The following is a 21897-nucleotide window of genomic DNA, read 5'->3' on the forward strand; positions in this document are numbered from 1 at the left end:
CTCACTGGTGATACCAAAGTATACGTAACAGATAGAAGTCCAGTATGGGTTTCCATTTGTGGAAAAGCGATTTAATGAAAAGGAGTTAGGAAAAAGAAAGCATGTTCTAAGAGCTGTGGGATAATATGCTGTACGTCTTTTCTTTTACCTCCCTGGAGACTTTTGGGCTAATAAGATAAACAACCATCTCTTATTTACATCATTATTCATCATTTGGACAGTGTTTACACTGCTTATGACTAAATGTAATGCAATTTGGGTAAAGTAGTACTGTTTGATAGTGGCTGTGTCTAAATAGCTCCCTGTGCATGAACTTTTTTAACATCTGTAGATTTTCAGTATCACACTGGTACATTGCTAAGCCTGTAAACTCTTGTAAACTTTGGTGGCTTATTAATTATTGCTTAGGGGAAATGTTCTGCTGTAGAATTGCTGGAGAATATTTCAGTTCTGCTCCACTGCAACACCTTCAGCTTCCACAGTGTGGTAGTACTTGATATTTACTAAAATTTATTACTTTAGTAATAAATACTTTGGTCGTCTTTAGTATCTTCTGCATTTTCTTATTTCATATGAAGATAACAGGTAAGAATTTGCTTGCTTAAGAACTTGGAAGATTCTTGGCTTGTTTGTTTGATACTTATGTAGCTATACGATTACACTACAGCTGATGGCTATGATGCAATGTATCAGATAAATCACTAATATAATTCCGTTGGGTAATTGCTATACTTGTGATGCAGGCATGTACAAAGGTATTTATAGTTATAATGATTAAACATCGTATACCAATGTTTAATGTAGATTAAGTTATCCATGTAAGTTTATAGTAACCACAACAGAAGTTCCTGTAGTCCTAGTATATTAACTACTTCAGAAGACAGACCTTTGAAAAGTAGTTTTATAGTTACTGAGTATGAAGTGTACAGTCATTATATGAATTGCTTCCCTTAGCAAATGAATGTTTAGGTACTTATGTAATTGAGATATATCTGCATTTATGGATCAGTAACTGTACAGAACTCTGTCAGTGTGATGAGATGAGACTAATATGCTTAAGTATAACCTGGAACAAATTTGGGTCTATTCAACTCATCATTATCCTTTTCAATTTTCTAGTCAAAACTACTGATAAAAATTTTTGAAGAGGAAAAGGAGGAAAAAAAAAAGGAAAAAAATATTTCTGCTGTTGATCCAGCACATATCTTAGCTGTACTGTTTGATGTAACTAGCCTTTTTGATATATTTTGGACAGTCAGTTGACCTTTTTCTCCTAATACCTCACAGGATTCATGTACTTCAGAAATTATGGCTTTTTGCTTGCTTTAGCTATACTTATTCTTATGAACACAGTGTTTGTTATCCTTCTCACTGTAATGTCAAATTGAAAGACAAACATTTGCTGTGCTATTCCTTTCCATATATCAAGGGCTTAAACTATGAAATCTGTATATTCTTAAGGGTCCTAAGCATATGAAGTGAAGTTGGATATTACTGTTCTTTGTGAAGCTCATACTAGCCAGTTAGCAGATAATAAGGTCACTTCAGGTAAGATCAGCACAATTGATCTTTCTTTATTGTTTCGGGTGGGCTCAGTGAGGTCACTAAGGGAAAGAAACACAGCTGACCAGTGGCTGTTATAACCTATGAAACAGGAAAAGTGGTGTGGATCATGAGTAGAGCAGTAATAGTTTTTCCTAGAAATGGAAATTCGATTCTCAACTTATAGTTAATGAGACCATTATCGTGTTCTCCATAGTTCTGAACACTTGGAGGCTGTTGTGCTGAATTCTAACTGACTTGTATCATTATGTTCTGTAAATGATGGAAATTAGCATAAATTGCCTGAAATATGCTATTTGAAATGCAGTGCAGAGTGATGCTGAGGATATTGTCTTTCCACTTTGCAAAGCATTAGTATATAATGACTTTGTATCCCTTGTGCTAATATTCCATGTATGTAAATGTTAAATGCTGCCAAAAAAAAATTATAAAGCAGAAAAGTTTGCTTGCTTTATGTTATATTCATGCTGGTAATGACGGATAAATTGTGTTGGGCAGCAAAATCCTGCTGGTTAAAGAGGCACAAAATGCATGAATAGGAAATATAGTTCATACAGTTCCATATGCTGACTAAACTCAGTGTAGGGAATTTAACAGTAGCATATTTTTCTGAGAAGTTATGTTTGTGATGAAAAGGAATCTAGTCAACATTTTTCTCTCAGGCTTTGGGAGTAAGGCAAGGAATCATAAGCTAGCATATAGTTCTTTATGGGTAACTGCTTGTTACTAAAATTTCTCCTGGAGATAGCTTGAAAAAATCCTTGGGGAAAAAAAACCCATGTCATAGAATCATAAATAGTTTGCATTGGAAGGGACCTTTAAAGGTCATCTTGTCCAACCCCCCAGCAAGGAGCAGGGACATCTCTGACTAGATCAGGTTGCTCAGAGCCTCACTCAACCTGGCCTGAATGTTTCCAGGGACAGGGAAATCTACCACTTCTTTGGGCAACCTCTTCCAGTGTTTCAGCACTCTCATAGTACTTTTTTTTTTCCTAATATCTAATCTAAATCTATCTCCCTCTATTTTAAAACCATTTCCCCTTGTCCTATCACAACAGGCCCTGCTAAAATCATAGAATCATAGAATCATAGAACAGTTAGGGTTGGAAGGGACCTTCAAAGGTTATCTAGTCCAAACCCCCTACAAGGAGCAGGGACATCCCCGACTAGATCAGGTTGCTCAGAGCCTCATCCACCCTGGCCTTGAACGTTTCCAGGGATGGGGCTTCCACCACCTCTCTGGGCAACCTGTTCCAGTGTTCTATAACTCACATTGTAAAAAAATTTTTCCTAATATCCAATCTAAATCTACCTCCCTCTATTTTAAAACCATTACCCCTTGTCCTATCACAACAGGCCCTACTGAACAGCCTCTCCCCATCTTTCTTGTAGGCCCCCTTGAGGTACTGGAAGACCGCTATCAGGTCTCCCCGGAGCCTCCTCTTCTGCAGGCTGAACAGCCCCAACTCTCTCAGCCCGTCCTCATAGGAAAGGTGCTCCAGCCCTTTTATCATCTTCGTGGCCCTCCTCTGGACCTTCTCCAACTGGTCCATGTCCTTCTTATGTTGGGGGCTGCAGAACTGGACACAGTACTCCAGGTGGGGTCTCACCAGGGCAGAGTAGAGGGGCAGAATCACCTCCCTCGACCTGCTGGCCACACTTCTCTTGATGCAACCCAGGATGCAGTTGGCCTTCTGGGCCGCAAGGGCGCATTGCTGGCTCATGTTGAGCTTCTCGTCCACCAGCACTCCCAAGTCCTTCTCCTCAGGATTGCTCTCAATCCATTCTCCACCCAGCCTGTATTTGTGCATGGGATTGCCACGACCCAGGTGCAGGACCTTGTACTTGGCCTGGTTGAACTTCATGAGGTTGGCACGGGCCCACCTCTCCAGCCTGTCAAAGTCCCTCTGGATGGCATCCCTCCCCTGCAGCATGTCGACAGCACCACACAGATTGGTTTCTCCCTGTCTTTCCTTTAAGCCCCCTTTAGGTACTGGAAGGCCACAATAAGGTGTCCCCAAAGCCTTTTCTTCTCCAGGCTGAACAGCCCCAACTCTCTCAGCCTGTCCTCACAGGAGAGGTGCACCAGCCCTCTGATCATTTTAATGGCCCTCCTCTGGACCTGCTCCAACATATGCCATCCATATATAGTGTGCCAAGTGGCCTAGCTGCTTGTTTACTTTAACTAGATCAAGGACAAAGAAACTTTAAATTATTTTCACATATACTTAGGAAATTTGTAATGGTTTAAAAAAAAAAAAGATTAAGTGTGTTGAATGCTCTGAAGAATAGTGACTGTGTGTTTATCATACAGGGTTAATACAGGGTTAATTTAATTTTGACTAATTTGGACTGATGCTGCATAAAGAAAAGAATAGCCAGTGAATATTTTCAAGTAATAATGGAGAAATGTAAACACTCCTTAAATTTTAGATTCATCTTCTTTCATCAACCTGCTAAGATCTCCTCTAAAATATTTCATTCATCGTCAAGACTCTTTTATTTTAAGCTCCTTTACCTTACCCTCTTGTAGTTCAGCCCCGATCGGGACCAGACTATGCAGTCTCTCTCTCACTCCCCCCACCCTCTGAGAGAATAGGGAGAGATAATATAAGAAAACCAGCTCGAGGTTTAAGATAAGGACAGGGAGAAACTCCTTAAAGTTACCGTTACGGGCAAAACAGACTCAAGTTGCTCCTTTACCTTACCCTCTTGTCGTAGTTCAGCCCCGATCGGGACCAGACTACGCAGTCTCTCTCTCACTCCCCCCACCCTCTGAGAGAATAGGGAGAGATAATATAAGAAAACCAGCTCGAGGTTTAAGATAAGGACAGGGAGAAACTCCTTAAAGTTACCGTTACGGGCAAAACAGACTCAAGTTGGGGAAAACTATTAATTTATTATTACAAACAGCAGGATAATGAGACAGATAACAAGATAACCTCCCTCCACCCCTCCCTCTTCCCAAGCTTAACATTATCTCTACTACCTTCCCCCACCCCAAGTGGCACAGGGGGGAAGAGGGAATGGGGGTTGCAGTCAGTTCATCACGTGTTGTTTTACGCCGCTGCTTCATGGTCAGGGGAAGAACTCCTCACATTCCTCCCCTGCTCCGTTGTGGGGGTCCCACCCATACGCCACAGTCCTTCGTGAAACTGCTCTGATGTGTGTCATCTCTTCCACGGAGTGCAGTCCCTCCAGAATGGCTGCCCCAGCGGGCCCTCCACGGGCCACAGCCGCCTTCAGGCATCCACCTCCCCCGGTGTGGGGTCCTTCACGGGCTCCAAGTGGATCTCTGCTCCTCCGTGGACCTCCATGGGCTGCAGGGGGACAACCTGCTCCACCATGGTCTTCACCACAGGCTGCAGGGGAATCTTGGCCAGGAGCCGCATTACTCCTCCCCCTCCTTCTGAACTGACCTTGGCATCTGCAGCTGTTTCTCTCACAAGAAAAGTTCTTCACAACAGGCTGGCAGACGCCTCTCAGAATCTCTTCACATCATCCATCTCATCTCCTCTCTACTTCTTGCAGCTGGGCCAGGCCCAGTCGGGTACAGTTGGCTGCCTGGCGGGAGGCCAGAGGGTGAGGCCTGCAAGGCCCATGAGGCCTGCGCCTCCCCCTCTGTGCCTCGGCCCCCCCGTCAGCTTCTTCACATCTTCTCTTCTCTTTTTTTTTCTGTTTTCCCTTTCTTAAATACGTTATTGCAGAGGCATTATCACGGAACATTCTGCTACCAATCGGCTCAGCCTTGGCCAGCAGCAGGTCCGCCCTAGGCCCGGCCGAGTCCACTGAACAAAGGGGAGCAACTTCTAGCAGTTTCCTACAGAAGCTGCCACCTTAGGACCCCCCTCACTAAATAAAACCACAACACCTCTGTATTGGGTTTACATGGCAAGGTTTTAGTAGTGAGGGGGCTACAGGGGTCGCTTCTGAGAGAAGCTGCCAGAAGCTTCCCCTGTATCTGATAGAGCCAATGTTTGGCTACAAGATGAACCTGCCACTGGCCAAGGCTGAGCCCATCAGTGATGGTGGTAGCTCCTCTGTAATAATATATTGAAGAAGGGGGAATAAAAACCCTTAACTGCAGACAAAGAGAGGAGTGAGAAAATGTAAGAGAAACAAGTGTGTGGACACCAAAGTTCAGTGAAGAAAGAGGGAGAGGAGGTCCTCCAGGCACCAGAGCAGAGATTCCCCTGCAGCCTGTGGTGCAGCCCATGGTGAGGCAGGCTGTCCCCCTGCACCCCATGGAGGATCCCATGCTGGAGCATGTGGATGCCCAAAGGAGGCTGTGACCCCATGGGAAGGCTGCACTGGAGCAGGCTCCTGGCAGGACCTGGGGCCCCGTGGAGAGAGGAGCCCATGCCGAAGCAAGTTTGCTGGCAGGACTTGTGACCCATGAGGCACTCAAGCTGGAGCAGTCTGTTCCTGAAGGACTGCACCCCGTGGAAGGGCCCCACATTGGACCAGTTTGTAAAGAACTGTAACCCATGAGAAGAATTTGTGTTAGATAAGTTTGTGGAGGACTGTCTCCCATGGGAGGAACCCCATGCTGGAGCAGGGAAGAATGTGACGAGTCTTCCTCCTGAGGTGGAAGGAGCAACAGAAACAATGTGTGGTGAACTGACCACAATCTCCATTCCCCATCCCCCTGCACTGCTGAATGGGAAGGAGGTAGCGAATTCAGGATTAAAGTTAAGCCTGGGAATGAAGGATGGGTGGGGGGAACGTGTTTTTAAATTTAGTTTTCATTTTCTCATTGCCCTACTCTGATTTGATTGGTAATAAATTAATTTTCCCCAAGATGAGTCTATTTTGCCTGCGATGGTACTTGGGGAGTGATCTCTCTCTGTCCTTATCTCAACTCACAAGCCTCCCCTGTCCAGCTGAGGAGGTGAGTGATAGAGTGGCTTTGGTGGGCACCTGGTATCCAGCCAGGGTAAATCCACCACGCCCTCCCAACTTATGATAAGGAAAAGACAGGAGAAAGAGACAATTTTATCTCCACTCCTTAAAACTTTGAAGATTTGCTCTGTGCACACAAATATGTATTTAATTGTACAGGCTTATCACAAGTTTCTATATAGCACTAGCTGTTCATCCAGCCACTATTTCTAGCAGACATACCAACCATCTTCCTCCAGAGTTAGCTTTACCTTAAAAAATTGTGAACATGAATCTCTGCATAAAGTGTCTTCTGTTTTCTCAAAACCTTATGTAGCAAATATTCTTGCCTTCAAACTGCATATAAAAGCAAACTCCTTATATTTGAAACCTCAGGAAAGAAATGACAACACTGTCTGCATGAAAACATGAGTTAAAAATATTTTCCCTTTCATCTAGCTCTCCTGCTAACATTGAAGCAATGCACCCAATACTATGTAAGTTATTGAATACTTATTTTGTCAAATTTACTAGTAACGTGAAAAAAAAAAACTTTACTAATTAACACTACTGAAAAATCTTTTATTTCCATAGCTTTCCATATTTCCCCTTTCATTTCTGAATAGTTTTAAAGTTGTGTATTTGTTATAATATAAAATTCTTCAATACAAAGTCTAATTTACTTGATATATGTGGCTTTGCCTAAAACTGCAGTTCTCTTGTATTGAAAAGTTAATATAATTTTTAATGCACTACTACATATTTTGAAAGAACTGACAAAAATTATCTATGGAAAGTTTAGTCTCCTCATATCAATTTGGAAGGCACAATATACCTAAGACTTGGTTTATTAAATCATTTTAGTTGTTACTAACAGGGAGATGATATGTTCTTACTCCTATTCTTTATTACATAGATAGCCCTTGTTCCTTATACTCTTTATTACATGGGTAACACTTTAGAAGATGTGAGGTAAGTGTTCTTGGACAAAAAAAAAAATGGGAAATAAGCAGCAACTTTATCTGTACGACTTCATGCTCCATACTCATGACAATATCACTGAACAGTATCTGATATTAATTTCTTTATTTGTCATCTAATGAAAATGTATATCCTTGTTCTTCCATTTAGATAGCTGCATTTTCTCCAAGTGTCTTGGCTACATGGTTCATTTTACTGGTTCCTCTTTTGATTTTAAATTTTGATTGGATAGATTTCATTTTCTTCCTATTTCAGGAAAGTGTCAATAAGGTGTCAGACCTTTAGAAACAAACAAACAAACAAAAATTAAAGATTTTTTTAAAAAAAACAATCAAAATCCCAAAGTCTAATGAAATGAATCTTCTTTACTTTTTATCTGACCATAGTTTATGTTTTAGCAGCTACAAGTAAAGGGTGTTGTTTAAAATACTGTATAATTCTCTATAAATTATTATTTAGCATAAAAGAGATACTATTGATAGCCTCCCTAAACATTGTGTGTTTTTCCAAACTTTATTTGCTTTAAATTATTTGGAGTAGTCAACAGGCACGTGGATAAGAAAAAGCTTTTTAATATAGCTTACCTGAATTTACCTTTTTTTTTAAACGTCTCTCACCAAAGGCTTTCAAGGGAACTTGACAGCTGGAGCATGAGAGGGTAAGGTTAAAAAAATAAAACTAAATCAGTTAGAAAATTGGTTAAGTGATTATAAATAGAAGGAAGAAGCTTAAGTCAGTTCCCGTCATGAAGGAAGACCCACAAAGATCTGTAGGGACCTGTGCTATTGAATTGTAAAACTCATAAAAAAGGATTGAATAGTGACACTATAGTGAATAGTGTTTTTTTTATGATATCAAGTTATTCAGTATAGTAAAGAAAGGCTGACTGTCAAGAACTGCAGAAAGACTTTACAAGACTGAGCATTAAATTGGCAGGTGAAGTTTACTGCACATAAATGCAAAAGATCTTACAGTGGGAAAAAATAATCCCAGCTTCACATATAAAATAATAGGTAATAATAGTTATTATTGTAAAGGAGAGGTTATGACAGACAGTTTCTTGAAAATTCAGCTCAGTGATGTCAGTTGTGGTCACTTGATCATAATTAGTCATAGTCATAAAAGCAAATCAAATTCTCTAAGTTAGCAGGAAAACAATAGAGAAGAAAACTAAGAACAACGTTATATTGTTGTACAAATTCATGATCTACTTGACTTTTTGTGTGGTGTATGCGGTTTCTTAACTAGTTTACTCATGTCAAAATCAATATATTAGAACTGGAGAATGTCCAGGGCAAGTTAAGAGATATGACTGAAGGTGTGTGGGTTAAGAAGAACTAAATGAAACTGACAAGAAGCTTAACTGAGAAGAGTCCGTACATATACAGAGATGGGCTAGAAAATAATGAGTGAAGTAAACAGCATGGATCAACTATCTGGTGTTACTTACCATGAAGACATGAAGGGGATATCAAATAAGCTAGAAGGAGGACAGTGTAAAATGTCTGCTCTCATGCTCTGTTAATTATTATAATTAATAAGAAGATAGATTATATAGTTAGTGTAATTATTATTATGTCTAAGAGTCCTAGCTATGGATCGGTGTACATCTAAGTGCATGAAAACAGAAAAATATCTACCTCCTTTTGTAGGATGATAATCTCCTCTTTGTATTTCTAGACAGTAAATTCTCCATGTCCTCACCACCCTAAAGGTTACTGGTCTTCATTTTATTGTGGAAATGGTTATATTTAAACTGTTTTTAAAAATTCTTCCTCAATATTTAGAAACATTTCCTACCACTTTGACTTCCTTTAATGTCTGAACTGATTTAAATAATATGTTTTAAAGTCCTGAAATGAAAATTATAACCAAAATAACAAGAATGATTGTTTTCAGTTGAAACTATAGTCATATTTATCCAGTAAGTGTATGGTAATTTTACAGTATCATACTGAATTCACAGGTTATTGATTTGAATGTAGAGAACTTACACATTTGGAAGCTAGTTGTCAACACATGTTGCTCTGCTACATCACCAGTTAGTGAGACACTGATAAAAAATTCTTTGATATATCAGAGTGATACTATCTAGTGTTCAGGAATCTTTCTTGTCTTCATCCATACTGTCACAGGCTAGCAACTTTCAAAAAATATTTTAAACTTGTGTGTCTCATCTGGCCTTTGAGGAGCAACACGTGATAGCAGACACTATACTGGCATATAGCTGCTGTTTACAAGGTGTGAGCTAGTTGCACTATACTATCCTTTTATAAGCACCAATGTATACTAGAATCTGTGGTTCCTTCTTCAGGATTCTAAATTGAACAGAAATTAAGCAAAATATGTAGTTGAAATAATTTGCAACATCAGAATGTGGAATTCTGGTATTCTCAAGCTTAAATATCCATCTAAGGGAATAGGAAGTATGCAGATACCTTTGTACTCCCTTGTGCTACTCTTTAGAACCCTCAAATGTGATTTTTTTTTTAAGTCCCAATTTGTTCAGTTCACAATGTGCCGCAATAACTGTTTGATGCTTCAAGTGATGGATGAGGAGAGATACATCCCTTGATTTCAGCTGTGTTGTGCCTTTCAATAGAATTTGGGAAGTATTTTGAATGGCAAGCATAGGCTTCAACATTTTCCCTCTATAAAATATTTTCTGTCTTTCTAAAGTGGTATTAAGTAGCAGGCATTGCTATTATTTTTAAGGTTTTGTGCAACTGAAATAGAAGGGGCCTGCAAAAGGGACAAAGCTGCATATTACTTCCCAACCCAGGTGATACATCAGACAGCTCAAGAGTGAGAGAGAATTTGCACAGAGTGGGTGAGGTGATTTGCCAGTCATGGCTTCTAAGAAGGTGGAGGAGGAAATAGATTTTTTTTTTTTATGCCAAAAAAAACCATACATAGAAAATAAGCAAAAAGTCAGGAATACAGTTATAAGAACAAAAGGAAAATTAGCTGACAGTACCTGTGGCTCTATAGTAATTGGAAAGATGTTTCTAACTGTGAGCAAAAGTAGGTGTCCTTGCAGAGAGCTTCCTACTGTGTTCATGGAAATATAGCTTTGTACATTCTTAATCCTTAAACAGGATTGCCTTGAATCCACTTCCCATTTACTGTTTCCTAATGTTTACCTGCCCCCAAATTTGTAGCTGACTCATAGGTTAATAACCCAATATAAATGCTCTGTGAAATAAGTACACTTTATAGCTTTATCAGACTCTTCTTTTTGAGTCTCCTATTTTTAGGGTTCAGGTGTAACTTTTTTTTTTAGGTCTTTTTAGCAGTGATTTTGAATATCATCACTAAAACAAGGAACCTGTAATGTTTTTCTGAGGGTGCTTAAAAGCCATGCCTTTAAAGCTTTAGGAATTGTTGCTGAATGCCAGTGGGAACTGTAAGAGAACAGATCTACAGTTTCTCCTGGCACTTCATAGGATTGTATCATCTTTATACTTCTCAAAATGTTGATTTATATAACATGCTCTTAATATTCTGTGAGACAAGGATTTAAAACTTCTCAATACTTCTCCCAAATAAGCTCAAATTAAAGGATCTGCTTCTACAAAGTCTTCTTTTCTTGCTATCCATTAACATTTATCAATGATTTAGACAGTTCTTATGTCTCTAAAGCTACTTGGTTCTTCTCAGATGGGTGGTATACTTCAGAACCAGAGTTTTATAGCTCTTGCACATTTGGATCCACTGTGCATCTTCCTGGAGGACATTAATCTAAAATTAATCTAAAATTAATTTCTCTTCTGTATTTTCAAAACCATGCCAAATACTCACTCATTTTTTGTAAGGAAGTAACAAAACTAGATTGGAAATATTTTTTTCTCATTTTAAGGGAAACATTTAAAAATTTGTTTGCTTTTATTTAGCATGCATGTTGTATTTTCTTCTTATAGTCACTGATTATCTTCAGAAATATCTGCTAGGCTGGCTGAGTTCTACTCCCAATACCCAGTCATGACAGCAAAATAGACTTTGATTTAATTAATTTATTTATTCATTAATTTATTTTTAAAATATTTATACTATATTTATTCCAAAAGCTTAAAAATGTGTGAGACACTTAAGCCTGATTTTCTCAAAAAAATATTCAGAGATAAATCCTTTAAAAAAAAAGCCCTAAACCGAGATGTGTGGTTTTGTTATGTTACCAGAATAAGAGTTAACTTTTCAAATGCCTTATTAATACCTCCAAAATTTTAAGTTTGAAAGTTTAATTGCCTGATCAAAAAAAAAACTGGTTTCATGCATTTTATGGACATACAGAAAAAAAAAAGCAAACCACTAAAAGTAGTAGTTTTGGATACCTGTAGATAACTGGAATGTCAGCCTTAATTGTTCTTTCAATTTCTTTTTTCTTCAAAAAATTATATAGGGCTTTATAAAAAAAGCATGGAAAAATTATTTTTGTTTGTTTAAGGGAGGAAATTCTCATAATAACTTTTGCCTTTTTTACATGACATATAAACCCCAAAAGCTTGGGATAATTTTGAAAGTTTAACTTGAAGGACTGCACTAGGGCTTTTGGGATGAAAGTGTCTGAGGAATCTGAAATAAAACAAAGTACCAGCATTTCCACAGCCCATGTGTATGCCTATGTTTGCATACATATAACGTTTGTACAAACAGAGGTAAAAGTCAACTGTATTTGAAAAAAAGGAGGAAAGGTAAAAGCAAATAAATCTCTCCTCAAAGTTCAAAAAATCTTCATAAAACACGAAGAATTTTGCCACACGTTAAGGGGATTTGTTAAATTACCCTGAAAATAAGCTGGCATATACCATTTCAGTTAGCAATGAAAGGTCAACCGTAGACACTTTGGATCATATATTAATGCTGAAGTGCTTTTTCCAGGGCGACTGAGGCCTTATCCACTTCAGCAGCATATCCAATGAGAGGTACAAAATGCAAGTCCCTGTGACTGTGGTCAGGCCCATTAGAAGAAGGTCTGTGTCACTTCTCCTGGCTGATGATCTGCCTCATTTTCCAGAATACAAAAATACTTCACTTCATTTACTTATAGTGAAGAAAAAAAACCTGAAAGCTGTAGAAGAGAACCACATGACTTTTTAAGAGACAAAATTATGACATACATAGGAAAATTGCAATTAGTGGTAGGACAGACATATTAGGCAGTTCCTGTTGACTTTTGACCACTGAGAAAGACTAGATCTGGTGGCGTCTCTCCAGCTGAGAATCGTCATGAGGACGGGACACTCCTTTGCACAGAGTGCATGGGTCCAGTTCTCTTCTCCCCATCCACTGCAAGGGATTTGGCAGAAGAGAAGGAAAGCATTTCAGAGGGAGAATTGTTAAGCTTCAGCAATTGCCTAGACATGTTTGGGAAAGCAGCTACACCTTCATTGAGGCTACATTGCTCCACAACTGGAGAGCTCTATGCAATCCCTCGATGCACAGTCACTAACTTGGCTATTTGCAACCTGAGTAGTTTGGAGCCAGTGAAGAATTCATATCTGTTTAATTTATTTTATAAGAAGAAGTAGTTAGCATTTGTTTTAAAGAAAGATGAAATAAGCACATTTGGACAATCAAGTCTGTATGCTTAGGTATTTCTACTATAAATGAGTCTGCCAAAATTCAGATGTAGAATGATCATTTAGTATGAACATATTTATGTTCAATATTAAACCTGTTTTGTACTTTTTCTTATTTAGCTAGATCCTTTTACTGACATGTTTAGAAAGCAAAGTCAAGATAATAACAGCAAAGCATAGAGAAAAAGTCCATTGAACCATACATCAAGTTTTTGTCAAGAATATTTATTCATTTATATCCTGTAAACATAGTATGTTTTCTTGTGTTGACTGTGAAATAGATTATATTCTTGTATGTTCATTTGTTATGTTTCCCCTTCCAGTGCTTTCATTTCAAAAACAATGTGATAAGGAAAGACACTGTTGCTTACCAACTTTAAATATTTCCTTTTAAAACTGAATGTTTGTAGTTTGAAATATAATGTAAGTTCAGTGTATGATGTGTGATAAGTTATTGGAAAATAATTAGCTTTGTCTTTCTTGTATATGTTTCCCAGAAACATATTTTATAGCTTATTGTATCTGCTATTTGTCTAGGGAGAAGGAATTTTTCTAAACTAGATTAATGTATAGATATTTTGTTTAAAAAAGCAATTTACTGTCCTACATATTGAACAATTGATTTTTCAGTAATTAACATTTAAATAAAATTTATTTTCCTTGATGTGTATAGAGCAATCTTAAATCAGTAGACTTCCATAGTTTAAATATACTCCACGTAGAGTGATTCTAGCTTGTGCCTCTCTAATGAATACCCAATGATATTACCTGCTTGTGCTGTATTGTTACACTTTGATTTGTTTTGTTTTGTTTTGTTTTGTTAGGCTATTTATAAGTTAAGTGACACTGAAGTCAGAAGCCATTCATTTTCTTCTAGTAGAAAATATCCTAACAGTTTTTGCCTCCTAATGAAATTTGCCTCCTAATGAATTTGCCTCCTAATTGTGTGTTGGCTAAAGCTTGAAAATTTGCCATACCTAATCCTCATTTTAAAACCCTAGAAACAAATTTAGGTAGTAAGATTCTAAACCACAAACCAGGATACACAGACCTTTCCTCCTCACTAGTAACTCTTACAGGTTGGGCTTTTTGGAAAAATATTTTTTATTCCTTTTTTTAGGGAGAATTACTTTTCTGCAGTTTTATGGGTTTGTAAGTAACTATTGTGGGTAGAACTGAGACTTGCAGTGGAAGAAGAAAGTTATGGAAGATTGCTGCGTTGTGACAAAAAGGATTTTCAGTATAGGAAAGTGAGAATGGATGAAAGAAACAGGGAAAAGCTTATTCAAGGCTCATCTTAAACCTGAATGTTGTCATGTTATGGTGTCTATATTGCAGAAAGAGAAAGGACAGTAGTTCATTATTATATTATAGCATGCAACTTCTGTATAAGTTTTAATTACTCTATTCTGGGATTTTATAAACAAACCAAGTATTTCCAAGTATTATAGCAAGAAGTTGGCAGTAATTGAACAGGCAAAGACAAAATTTGTTTGTTTCAGTTATTAACTATCTTGAAAGGCAATTCAGATAGATTGAGTTACTGGGTTTCTCTTTGCTGAACTTCTCTTTAAAGAAAAGTAGATCTTCAATTAACTACCTGATTGAAGGACAAAGTTCAGTAGATTATCCTTCCTCAACACCAGCAGTTTAACCCATGCTTCATGGCACAGATAACTCTGGAATTTCATATTCCCCAGGTTAGAATCACTGATTATGTTTTCCTCAAAAACTTATTTTAAAAAAAAAAAAAGTGAAGAGGGAAATAGCTTTATTAATTTCAAACAAGAATTGGTAATTTTTACCAATATATTTTTTGCTTGTATTTCCTTCTGACTTCAAAGAGTAGATCAATTTCTAAATAAATTAAAACATAAGAAGCAAAAATATCGTTAGTACTTTCTTTGATCAGGAATTGCAGGCATGAAATAAATGTGGATTGGAAATACTTCCTCTTTTAGTCATAAACTGTGTTTTAAAATTCAGTGGCAATTACTGCCTAACAGTCCTACAATTCTATTTGCAGCCACTCACTTCTTGCTGATACTAGAATCTATTAAAGGGAATAAAATTATGGAAGCTAGCATTTTTTATTTAGAAAATGTATGATCTAATCGCAGAAAGCTGCGTTGCAATATCCTCTATACCTTGTTAAGTTGCCTAACATCAAAATGCTAAGCAGAAGCCAATTAAAAAAAAAGTTATTTATTTTAGTTTCAACTTATATAGTTTGTCTCAAGCATGACCATGAAAAAATTTCAAATCACAGTGTTTTCTGACACAGCTAGATTTGATAAAATATCAGTAATACCACAAAATACTGTTATCAGTGGTATCAGCTGGGATCATAATTTCCAGAGCTAATGACAAGCTATACAAATGTTTTGAAGCTTAAGATATTTTTACTTGGCAAGTCTTTCATCAACTTTTTCAAAATCAACACTTTCTCTTTTTCTTTTTTGTTTTCATCCTTTTTTTCCAGTTTTTTTAATTTTCTTTTTCTGAAAGTCAGTATAAGATGAATAGATATTTTGCAGTGTGTTTGTTTCATACCAAACTCTCTACAATCTGATGTTTGTTTGCAATATAATTTTGTACAGCTTGCCATTAGTTCTCTAGATACTTTGCATAGGTCAAGAAAAGCCATTTGCAAGGCAGCTTGTGGTTCAGGAGAAGATCTCAAGAAGTGGTTAAAGCTATAATGAGAATTAATCTTGCAGTCTCTCTTAAGCCATATCTATCACCCATCATAATTAAACACTTAGCTTAGACTGCCTAGTAGCCCCTGCCATCCTTCTGGTTCTGCTTCACAAGTTTTCGTGAGCCTGAACTGCTTGCTGGTTGCACACCTGCATGCACCTTTCTCCGTCTGCATATACTTTGCTTAGCTCAGACTGTCTCCCTAGAGAACATTTACAGCAATTCTAGAGTATACACAATTCCTATTCTTCAGCTTAGCCACAAAAAAAAAAAAAACAGAGAATGCAAAAATACTTTTCTGTATAGGCTATTAATGTAAGAGAATCTAAAATATTATCTTAACATTGTTTCTTGAGAAATGCAGAATGGGATATAAATTTGTTATGACATGTTGGTGTGGAAGAACGGTAGCTCGTACAGCTTTTGCTAATGGAGAAAGACATGAAAGATGATTCTACATGTTCATACATAAATGTCCCTATTTAGGGACTTCTATGAATAAACGATTGACATCTTTTAAAAACTTAACTTTGAAATGTGATTATCTGAAATTTGGTACCCTCACTAATGTACTTCTATTGGTATTGTGAAGAAGGTGAATTTTGGTTTTAGAGGTCCTCCAAGAAATTGTTGCCATCAGTTCCCAGGATTTTGGAATACTGACCAGACATCCATGAGCACTAGTTCATCCCTGTGGAGTGGCTGCATGTTAGGCACTTTGCATCATCAGCTTCTGTACTGATTTGAGCTGAGTTGTGGCTCAAATCTGTATAGCTGAAATGCAGATCAGATTGCCCTTGGACTAGCCCTTATGGGCACACAAACACATTTTAATGGATATATGTCAGACTATTAACCTTTATCATCAGGAAAAGGTCATTGCACACCTGAACTCTCTCCAGTGACAGAAGCCCTCACTTTTGGAGCTCCAACAAATTTCATAAAGACACTGGCAGTTGGTGGGGCTGGAGTCATGATCCAGGAGGTGAATGGATAAGAGGCAATCCACGCTGGACTGGAGTACATCCCGTCCCAACAGAACCACATCCCTTAAGCGACCCACTTACAGAATGGGACAGCAGGAGACCATGCAGTGTCAGAGGGAAGACCACCTCAACCTCCCTTACTGGCTTCCACCTTACCAAGGGAGTCCTGACCCAATGACTGAGACCTCCAGCTAAGATACAGGAAATTAAGGCTGAAGAAAGTGTAGGAAAGACATGTCTAAGTGCTGGTGCTCTTTTTCTTGTGACCCAAATCAGTGACTGGATGTTTGTGGTGGCTGGCAAAAGAATAGGTAAAATTACATTGCCCAACACTTTTGTCTATGACATACACTTCCACTATTTTCTCCTCCATTTTTACCTTGATTTTTCTATTTATCTTTCTTCTAATTGAGTTCATATTTACTTGCAGTGAGGTAAAATGTTTGCCTACACAATGCTGAGTACTGTACAAAAGAAAAATTATAGACACTGAATATTCATTCATGATGGTTTTCATATATGCAGGTGACCTTACATAATTTTAAAACTAATCTTTTTTTCTCAAGGATATTCTAGAGAAATGGCACTTTTAAAATTGATACTTTTCTCTTCTTCTTGTTTTAAAATTAGAACTGATTAGCATACTTTCCAGAGTAATATTTTTAGAAACCAGAGATCAAGCGTGATAGAAACAGGTTTCAGGAAAGAGTTTAGAAGATATGCTTTCTCCTGGTTGTTTTGTGTCTTTCTGCCTGTCACATCTAACCCACCAATCTTGAAGCACTTGACCTTCCGTACTCAAAACAACTTCATATTTAAAAACACCTGTTTGTATTTCTAAGGCTAAAATTACATTTTTCTTCATATCAACCTTGAATTTTAGAATTGTCTGTTCACAGAACATTTGAAGTTTTGGTTATTTTTTTTCATTTTTAAATACATTTAGATTCAGGAGTATTTTCAAAATCTGAAGCTTGTGATATGACAAAACATTGCTTAAATAATAACAGGACCACTGTATTTCACAACCATTGAGATAAAGTTCTGAGATAGAAGACAGAAAAGAAGGCAATGGGAAAAGAAGTGTGCATTTAGCACAGCATGAAAATAAGATGTGATTAAAATTAAGAATGTGTTTTCCACTAGAAATAAAAGGATATATATATCTAAATATGTATCCCTTTTTTTATATGTATTAATACATTTTTTAAAAATTTCCAATGACTGTGAGGTAATATTGCTAAAAGAGACAAATTGTAGCAGAAGAAAGAGTGTATAGACCATCTAAAACATATAGCTCCCAGGAAAGAAGCAGATGCAGCAACTGAGGGAACATTTGTGCTTACTCAACTTGAACGTGTGTTCAATAAATATTTGCAGCCATATAAGAAGGGACTGAACACTTAACTTTAGATTCAGATCACATACAATAATCTTCTAAAACCAAGAAATCTCAAAATACCAACAAATAAAAAAGATAAAAATGTAGAGTTCTGATAAACAGGAGAAAAAGAATGAAACTTAACACACATTCGCAATTAAGGAAAAATGGGTTTCTGAGACAGTGATTTAAGAAAACTGTTGTTTTAAAACCAAACTTAAATTTGGTGGGTTTTGAATGATAAACTATTTTTAAATACATATATATTTTTTTCCCTACAGCAAAGTTTTCTGCAAACATTCAAATTCTACCCTGAAGTACATTTGTTGTTCTATCTCAATTTATTAGCTTATTTTTATTAAAATTTTCTATGCTTTTAGATTTCTTACTATTAAAAGTCTTGGAAAATATTTTTATTACTTCTGTGGTAGAAGTCTATCCTCTGATTATTACTACTAGGTACAAAGTTGCCTGTCTTGAAAAAGGGTGAAAATTAAATACAGAATGATTTATCCAGTTCACTTCTGTTGCTGTTTTACCGAAGTCAACACTTGTTAGGATGAGATTATCTATATTATTTAAAAGATAAAATAATATTTAATGTGCTTATTTTATATGGTAGATTTCACATTCTTCACTCTTTGTTCCTCCTCTACCCTCCTTGTTTTCTGGTTTTATTTGTTTTCCCTTCATTCTCTTATGGTACCAAAACTTAGTTTTAGTCATGCAATGATTAAGAAGAGATAATTTAAAAGTGTTTAAAAAATAAATGCTTTGCTTAATCAGGTCCATAGTGTCTGGTGCAAGACCTGTCATTTGGACTATGTTTCAGCATTTATTACCGAGCTTCAAAACCGTAAGTTACGTATGTAAATTGTGCCTTTAAGTGAGTATATCTTTAGTGTTCTGCTGTCTTCCCACTGCTGCTTGTCACCTGTCCTTAGTAGATTAGTATTTTATTTTCTCTTCTGGCTCTGTCGTTCCCTATAAGTATCAGCTCACTCAGTAGTTCCTGCCATTAGCTTCGTGGTCTTTAAAGGACTAGCCTCAAGGATTTATTTTCCCTATTCTACACTCACAAAATCTCTCTCCTATAATCCCTATAATCAGCCCTAGAACACCTGCAGAGGTTAGTCTACCTCTCTCAAGACAGGTTTTAGTAAGTGACCAGAGGACAGGAGCAGTTATCTGCGTAGTCAAAGAAAGAATTTAACATGAATTGTTTGGTATAGATTCTCAGATATGACACAGTCTGTATGTATGTGGAACTTCTCTCCACTATGGAGTCTTTTATGGACTGTAAAATGAGATTTACAAAATAATAAAAAATAAACTTTTTATTTTTAACCACATCAACCACAATTTACCCCCTGTGTCTTTGATTGAGTTGACTAAGCATCAAGCTATACCAAAAACTGTTCACAAAGTACAGGCACTCAAAGTATTTTTCACCACATGGACATCCTAGTCCTGAAAAACTGCAGATCTCTGAAGGCAGCAGCTCTTGTGTTTAAAATGTATGTGGCATTTAAGAAATCTTCTGCTTCTTGAAAATTATTTGATGCAAACCATTATTATTTATTCTTTGGCCCATGTTTATGTTTGCTTATTCCTTCTTTAACAAAGTGATAGAAAATATTGCCTGGAGGGGCTCTTTGTAGCTCCCAGTAAAGTTCCAGTTCCTCAGAGTATTCTGCTGAAATTTCTCATCTTTCCTTTTATTTGATGGAATAGATGGAATAGAGCCTATCTGCAGTTAATACTTTACATTTTTGAGATATAAAATTCCAGAAAATAAGAATATATAGGTTTTTCCAAGTTTGCCACCTTCCCTAAGTTTCAAAAGAGCACTGGTTATAAAAAACTTGAGGAGATGACCAAAGAGAAAATTAGGAACAAAAAGTAATGCTACAGTCATTTTGTAATCTCTGTTCTAGTTCTTGTTTCATTTCATGAAAAAAAAAAAACCAACAAAAAAAAAAACCAACTGAAAAACCCCCAAAACCCCTTGAAATTTTTGAGTGCAAAATAATCTTCAAAATTAAAGGTTTTCCTCTCAAAGTGGTCAATATTATGCTGCAGCTATTTTGATCCTTTTTTTTTTTTTTCAAAATTAGATACTTGCCTTGTAAGGTCTCAAATTTTCTGACTAAAAACATCTTTCTGAATTAAAAAAAAAAAAAAGCAGCATTTCTTAATGTATCGGTCTCTATTTTATCTTTCCTCACTATGTCTACTTGTGACACTCATGTTCTCCCTTTCTTCCTGCAAGCTTCTTCTGGCATCTATCTAGTAGAGTTAATGGATGGGGTTTTTTTCCTTTTTTCTCCTGCTTCCTTCTTAGTCATTAATGTGTCTATGATGCACTTTACATTCTTTTGAATTATGAAAAGATAAAGCTGTAGCTATTCTGCTTTCATTTTAGATTTTTTTTTTTTCAGGTGGTACTCTAATCTGTGGAGTGTTAAGTGTCACAGCAGATAAGCTAAGTTGTAAATTGAATTTTTTCTTATCCATATATTTATCTTTCAGCATTTCCTTTTTCATTGGGTCTTGCAGAAACATACATTTAATTATTTCTGTTCATTTGTCAGTGTTAGTCTACTCCTAGAAAGCAAAAATGCATGTCATATTTTGTGAAAAAGTAAACTCTTTGAGTTTAGATCGTTTTTATTGCATCTGAAGGGAAAGATGTTTGCTCTGAACAAAAAGGAAAAATAATGATGAAGTCATTACGAGAAAATGACACACCTGCTGGGAATTAAATGACAGTCAGTAGAAAAGCTTCTTCTATGAAGCTGTTGTATCTCCTCCCAAGAGGCTGAAATCATCCTATTTGGTTTCCGGGAGGTACCACACAGAATTATATCTGCCCTAAGAGAAAAATTCCCATTAATCTGAAATGATTTAATGTTGAATTTTTTGTATGCTCAATGATAAAGGCTAGAACAACTCTCCCTGCAGGCTAGCAAAATATGCAAGTATCATTTCTACGTATTTTCAAGATATGTGCCCCTGAGTCTGCGTGTGTGGTATGTACACAGAATAGAAGCTACGATAAACTATAGGCTTAGATCTTTAGGTGCTGGTGCTATCATCATCCTATAGGTTTTAATTATTGCAAAACTTGACCTGATATTTTAAGATGTCACCCACTCTTGAGAAGAATCAGGAAACTTTCTAATTAAAAAAATAATTACAAAAGATAGAAGAAATTCCAGTAGCATGAATGGCATAATTTTCTAAGGCAATACAGTGAGAAACAGAGTGGCTAGAATGTTCTATTAATATGTGATCTAGCAATTACATATTTCTCACCTTCTCTAAGATTTAAGGAGGCTACTTTGCTTTCAAACATAAAGCAATATAGAAGGATTTTATACGCTACAGTCCCTTCCTCTGACTGTCTCTTTGCTGATGCTCTACATAGTATCAGTCGTAGCTATAGACATCTGATACTAAGCATCTTTCTCTATCATGTATCCAGTATGGATAGACAAGAGCTTAAAAATATTCAAGAGTCAAGAACAAACACCCATTAGGCAACATTTATTCATTTCTAAAGATACAAGGATACTAGATTGTGTTGGTTTTGTCCAGTGGGGGAGGCTACAGCAGCAGCTTCTGCAAGAATCTGCCTGAAGTTTCCCCTTTGTCCAGTGGACCCAGCCAGACCTACGCTGGAGCCAGTTAGTGACAGAATGTTCCCTGATAATGCCTCTGCAATAACATGTTTCAGAAGGGGAAAAATAATTTTAAAAAGAGGAGAAGATGTGAAGAAGCTGAAGTGGGTAGTAGAGAGGAGGAGGTGTGAGCCTTGTGGGCC

Source organism: Chlamydotis macqueenii, chromosome 2, assembly GCF_036417535.1.
Source record: "Chlamydotis macqueenii isolate bChlMac1 chromosome 2, bChlMac1.mat, whole genome shotgun sequence".
In the NCBI taxonomy this organism is placed as follows: Eukaryota; Metazoa; Chordata; class Aves; order Otidiformes; family Otididae; genus Chlamydotis; species Chlamydotis macqueenii.